The following is a 6575-nucleotide window of genomic DNA, read 5'->3' as shown; positions in this document are numbered from 1 at the left end:
ACTCAACAAAAATATAAACGTAACACTTTTGGTTTTGCTCTCATTTTGTATGAGATGAACTCAAAGATCTAAAACTTTTTCCACATACACAATATCACCATTTCCCTCAAATATTGTTCACAAACCAGTCTAAATCTGTGATAGTGAGCACTTCTCCTTTGCTGAGATAATCCATCCCACCTCACAGGTGTGCCATATCAAGATGCTGATTAGACACCATGATTAGTGCACAGGTGTGCCTTAGACTGCCCACAATAAAAGGCCACTCTGAAAGGTGCAGTTTTGTTTTATTGGGGGGGGATACCAGTCAGTATCTGGTGTGACCACCATTTGCCTCATGCAGTGCAACACATCTCCTTCACATAGAGTTGATCAGGTTGTCAATTGTGGCCTGTGGAATGTTGGTCCACTCCTCTTCAATGGCTGTGCGAAGTTGCTGGATATTGGCAGGAACTGGTACACGCTGTCGTATACGCCGGTCCAGAGCATCCCAAACATGCTCAATGGGTGACATGTCCGGTGAGTATGCCGGCCATGCAAGAACTGGGACATTTTCAGCTTCCAAGAATTGTGTACAGATCCTTGCAACATGGGGCCGTGCATTATCCTGCTGCAACATGAGGTGATGTTCTTGGATGTATGGCACAACAATGGGCCTCAGGATCTCGTCACGGTATCTCTGTGCATTCAAAATGCCATCAATAAAATGCACCTGTGTTCTTCATCCATAACAGATGCCTGCCCATACCATAACCCCACCGCCACCATGGGCCACTCGATCCACAACATTGACATCAGAAAACCGCTCACCCACACGACGCCACACACGCTGTCTGCCATCTGCCCTGGACAGTGTGAACCGGGATTCATCCGTGAAGAGAACACCTCTCCAACGTGCCAAACGCCAGCAAATGTGAGCATTTGCCCACTCAAGTCGGTTACGACGACGAACTGGAGTCAGGTCGAGACCCCGATGAGGACGACGAGCATGCAGATGAGCTTCCCTGAGACGGTTTCTGACAGTTTGAGCAGAAATTCTTTGGTTATGCAAACCGATTGTTTCAGCAGCTGTCCGAGCGGCTGGTCTCAGACGATCTTGGAGGTGAACATGCTGGATGTGGAGGTCCTGGGCTGGTGTGGTTACACGTGGTCTGCGGTTGTGAGGCTGATTGGATGTACTGCCAAATTCTCTGAAACGCCTTTGGAGACGGCTTATGGTAGAGAAATGAACATTCAATACACGAGCAACAGCTCTGGTTGACATTCCTGCTGTCAGCATGCCAATTGCACGCTCCTTCAAATCTTGCGACATCTGTGGCATTGTGCTGTGTGATAAAACTGCACCTTTCAGAGTGGCCTTTTATTGTGGGCAGTCTAAGGCACACCTGTGCACTAATCATGGTGTCTAATCAGCATCTTGGTATGGCACACCTGTGAGGTGGGATGGATTATCTCAGCAAAGGAGAAGTGCTTACTATCACAGATTTAGACTGGTTTGTGAACAATATTTGAGGGAAATGGTGATATTGTGTATGTGGAAAAAGTTTTAGATCTTTGAGTTCATCTCATACAAAATGGGAGCAAAACCAAAAGTGTTGCATTTATATTTTTGTTGAGTGTAGAAAAAAATAATCTTATTAATTTATTAATATCTTTAGTTTGAAGTTCCTCCACGTCTGCAGAGAACAAACAATCCAACCCCCCTAAAAAACCCCACCCCCATAAATAAACACATGGAATCACTGATGAACAAAAAACAGATGAAAAAAATGTATTGATCAAAAATAGGTGAACATACTCGTATGACTACATAAACAAAGAAATGAAGAAATAATAAATAATAGATTAATCAATACATAAATCAATGAAGAAAAAAATTAATGAATAAATTCAAATAGATGAATAAAAAGAAAGAAAACATATGAATAAAGAAACTGAATATATAGATGGAAACAATAATAATTCAATCAACAGATTATTCAATAAACAAATGGATAAAATGGATAAAAAAAAATGGAAAAAATAAATAGATGACAAATTATCATAATAAATTGCAGAATAACTAAATAAACATGAATAAATAGATAGAAAAAAACAGTATATGAATCCATAAATAAATTGATCAATAAATTTGACCATGACGTTGATCCGTGGGGAACCACAGGTTCTAGATGTGGTCATTTGTACTATATACAGAAGACGGCTACTTTTGGGGAAATTCTGTTTACAGTTATGTTATATTTTTTTAAGTATTTACATAGAAAAATGTCTTGTCTTTTATGAAAGTCTTTATTGAAGGTTTAATCTGTTTTCAGTTGTGTTCGAGTTTCTAAAATGAATTCATCAATAAGCTTTTCTGAAGCTGTTTAACCAGAACAATATTCCATGTAAAGAAATTACCAAAAACTGAAGTTTTATATTTTCATTGTGACAGTGTTACGTTAGATCAAATTTATTTTATTTTATTTGGCCTGTGTGAGGCGCTGTTGAGACACAATTCTGCTGTTTTGTCCGGAGTCACATGAAAACAGAAAATGTCCAGATGTGAATGTCCAGATGTGAATTTACTGTCTGGGATGTTGGAGGATGGACAAACTGTCAGGCCTGCAGCAACATCACAGGCTTTTATTTTGTAATACCGGATCCTATTGTGGAAGTGCAACATCTGTTTTCACGACTTGAATCCTCATTTAAAAAATTACATAAGTATGCCGAAGGATGAAAGTGATGCTCCGGATTGACAAACACACACAGGCCACACCCCTGTAGCTGACAGGAAGTGCTGCTTTTAAGATTTTTTTCTTCCCACTGCTGCTCTGGGGGTTGGTAAGGTTAGACCTTACTTGTGTGAAGCGCCTTGAGGCAGCTCTGTTGTGATTTGGTGCTATATAAATGAAAATAAATTGAGATTGAAAGAAATTAAATAGAAGTGGGTGCTGCTCTTAAAGTTTATTTTCAAGTGATTTTTATGACATGGAGAATTCTCGTAGTTTGCTAACGTCACATTGAGAATGTTTGAAATGTTGCGCTGTCTCCACCTTCTCACTGATATCGCAGTGGTTGATGATTTTATTGACCGGCGTGAGCATTGATCTGTGTATATTATGTATCATATAGAGATCAGTGGGTGTAAGGAGCTCGGCGCCCCCCCCACCTTCACTGCGCATGCGTCATTTCAGAGCGTCAACACTGACTCACAGATTATCGCCTCGTTTCTGCTTAAAACTGCCTCCAGTCATCATTCATCTCAGCAACAGATATCTGAAGCTTTTCTACAACAATCATTTTCACATAAAGGACGGGAGAGCGATCACAGCGCGACAGCAGCACGACTGAGACTGACTCTCTGAGTCTGACTCTCTACACCCAAAGTGATCAAACGGAATAATGTGATTAGCTATTAACCATCAGATGACAACGTCAACCCTCTTTAATCATTCTAAAGTTAGTTTTAATCAGAAACGAGCCAGTTTCAAGGAGAAACAAGGAGATAATCTGTTAACCGCTGCTAGCACTCCGCCATGCTGCATGCGCAGTGAAGGCAGCGGGAGTGCCGAGTCTAGGAGAGTGCTGAGCCCCTGACACCTCTGTAAAATAACCCACGATGCTCTTCGTGCATCCATGTGTGGCCGTGGGGTCAGAGGTCACATGGCTGCACACAGGGTACGGATATGACGTCAAAGGCAGCGTGCACTCACACATGCTCAACACAGGTCACCTCTTTGACAACGGAGATGTGAGAACTGGAGGACAGTGTTGATCCTTCAGTGTCAAACAGGAAGCAACAATGAAGAAGATGCAAGAGAGAGCAACAGATATCTGAAGCTTTAGCACAACAATCATTTCCACATCAATTTAGCATTATTTCATCATAAAAAGGCGGCAGAAGCAATCAGAGTGCCTCAGTTAAACAAGCTGCTAGCTAATGTGTTCAAGGCACGTCAGGCATTTCAAAGTGTCACGGAATTTCACCTAGTTTTTGCTTAAAAATAACTTTAGAATGATTTAAAAGGTTTCACCTTTATCATCTGATGGTTATAATCCCATTAATCCATTTGATTGCTTTGGGTGAAGAGACTCAGTCACACTCAGCCACATGGGGTGTGCAGCCAGTACATTCTGAGTGCCGGTCCCAAGCCCGGATAAATGAGGAGGGTTGCGTCAGGAAGGGCATCCGGCGTAAAAGAAGCCAACCCAACTATGCAGACTCAGAATCGAATTCCCATACCGGATCAGTCGCGGCCCGGGTTAACAACGTCCGCCACCAGTGCTATTGCCCAACAGGGTGCCGGTGGAAATTGGGCTACTGCTGGGCGAAGATGACGAAGAAGAGGAGGAAAACGTTGCCATGAACAGCGGGAGAAGAAGAAAACTAGAAGGGTGGAAATGAGAGTGGGGACTTTGAATGTTGGTAGTATGACTGGTAAAGGGAGAGAGCTGGCTGATATGATAGAGAAGAGAAAGGTAGACATATTGTGTGTGCAAGAGACCAAGTGGAAGGGAAGTAAGAGCAGGAGCATCGGCGGTGGGTACAAGTTGTTGTACCATGGTGAGGACAGGAAGAGAAATGGTGTTGGGGTCATTTTAAAGGAAGAGTATGTTAAAAGTGTGTTGGAGGTTAAGCGAGTGTCTGACAGGGTGATGAGTGTGAAGTTGGAAATTGAAGGGGTGATGATGAATATCATCAGTGCATATGCCCCACAGGTAGGTTGTGAGATGAAGGAGAAAGAAGATTTCTGGAGTGTATTAGATGAGGTGGTGGAGAGTGTGCCCAAGCATGAAAGAGTGGTGATAGGAGGAGACTTCAATGGGCATGTTGTTGAAGGGAACAGAGGTGATGAGGAAGTAATGGGTAGATATGGTATCAAGGATAGGAATGGGGAAGGACAGATGGTAGTTGATTTTGCAAAAAGGATGGAAATGGCTGTGGTGAATACTTACTTTAAGAAAAGGGAGGAGCACAGGGTAACATATAACAGTGGAGGAAGGTGCACACAGGTGGACTACATTCTTTATAGGAGATGCAAGCTAAAAGAAATCACAGACTGTAAGGTGGTAGCAGGAGAGAGTGTCACTAGACAGCATAGGATGGTTGTTTGTAGGATGACTTTAGAGGTAAAAAAAGAAGAGAGTGAGAGCTCAACAAAGGATCAGATGGTGGAAGCTGAAGGAGGAAGACTGTTGTGTGAAATTTAGCGAGCAGGTGAGAGAAGCACTGGTTGGAGGGGAAGCTATTTTGGACAACTGGAAAAGTACTGCAGATGTGGTGAGGGAGACAGCTAGGGCAGTACTGGGTGTGACATCTGGACAGTGGAAGGAAGACAAGGAGACTTGGTGGTGGAATGAAGAGGTCCAGGAAAGCATAAGGAGAAAGAGGTTGGCGAAAAAGTTTTGGGATAGTCGGAGAGATGAAGAAAGTAGACAGGAGTACAAGGCGTAAGGCAAGAAGAGAAGTGGCAAAAGCAAAGGAAAAGGCATATTGCGAGCTGTGCAAGAAGTTGAATAGTAAGGAAGGAGAAAAGGACTTGTACCGATTGGCCAGACAAAGGGACAGAGCCGGAAAGGATGTGCAGCAGGTTAGGGTGGTAAAAGATGCACATGGTAATGTGCTGACAAGTGAGGAGTGTGTGCTGAGAAGGTGGAGGGAATATTTTGAAGAGTTGATGAATAAAGAAAATGAGTGAGAGAAAAGGCTGGATGATGTGGCGAGAGTAAATCAGGAAGTAACAGAGATGAGCAAGGAAGAAGTGAGGGCTACTATGAAGAGGATGAAGAGTGGAAAGGCAGTTGGTCCAGATGACATTCCAATGGAGGCATGGAAATGTCTAGGAGAGATGGCAGTAGAGTTTCTAACCAGATTGTTTAATAAAATCTTGGAAAGTGAGAGGATGCCTGAGGAGTGGAGACGAAGTGTGCTGGTTCCTATTTTCAAGAACAAGGGTGATGTGCAGAGCTGCAGTAACTACAGAGGCATAAAGCTGATCAGCCGCAGCATGAAGTTATGGGAAAGAGTAGTAGAAGCTAGGCTTAGAAAACAGGTGAAGATCTGTGAGCAGCAATATGGTTTCATGCCGAGAAAGAGCACTTACAGATGCAATGTTTGCTCTGAGAATACTGTTGGAAAAGTACAGAGAAGGACAGAAAGACTTACATTGTGTGTTTGTGGACTTAGAAAAAGCTTATGATAGGGTGCCAAGAGAAGAGTTGTGGCATTGTATGAGGAAGTCTGGAGTGGCAGAGAAGTATGTTAGGGTAGTGCAGGACATGTACAAGAATAGTGTGACAGTGGTGAGATGCGCAGTCGGAATGACAGACTCATTCAAGGTGGAGGTGGGATTACACCAAGGATCAGCTCTGAGTCCTTTCTTGTTTGCAGTGGTGATGGACAGGTTGACAGATGAGATCAGACAGGAGTCCCCATGGACTATGATGTTTGCAGATGACATTGTGATCTGTAGTGAGAGTAGAGAGCAAGTTGAGTCTAGTCTGGAGAAGTGGAGATATGCTTTGGAGAGAAGGGGAATGAAAGTCAGTAGAAGCAAGACTGAGTACGTGTGTGAACGAGAGGGAGCCCA

This window comes from Thalassophryne amazonica, chromosome 5 (genome assembly GCF_902500255.1).
Source record: "Thalassophryne amazonica chromosome 5, fThaAma1.1, whole genome shotgun sequence".
NCBI classification, from domain to species: domain Eukaryota; kingdom Metazoa; phylum Chordata; class Actinopteri; order Batrachoidiformes; family Batrachoididae; genus Thalassophryne; species Thalassophryne amazonica.
Note: the sequence above shows the minus strand (reverse complement) of the source record.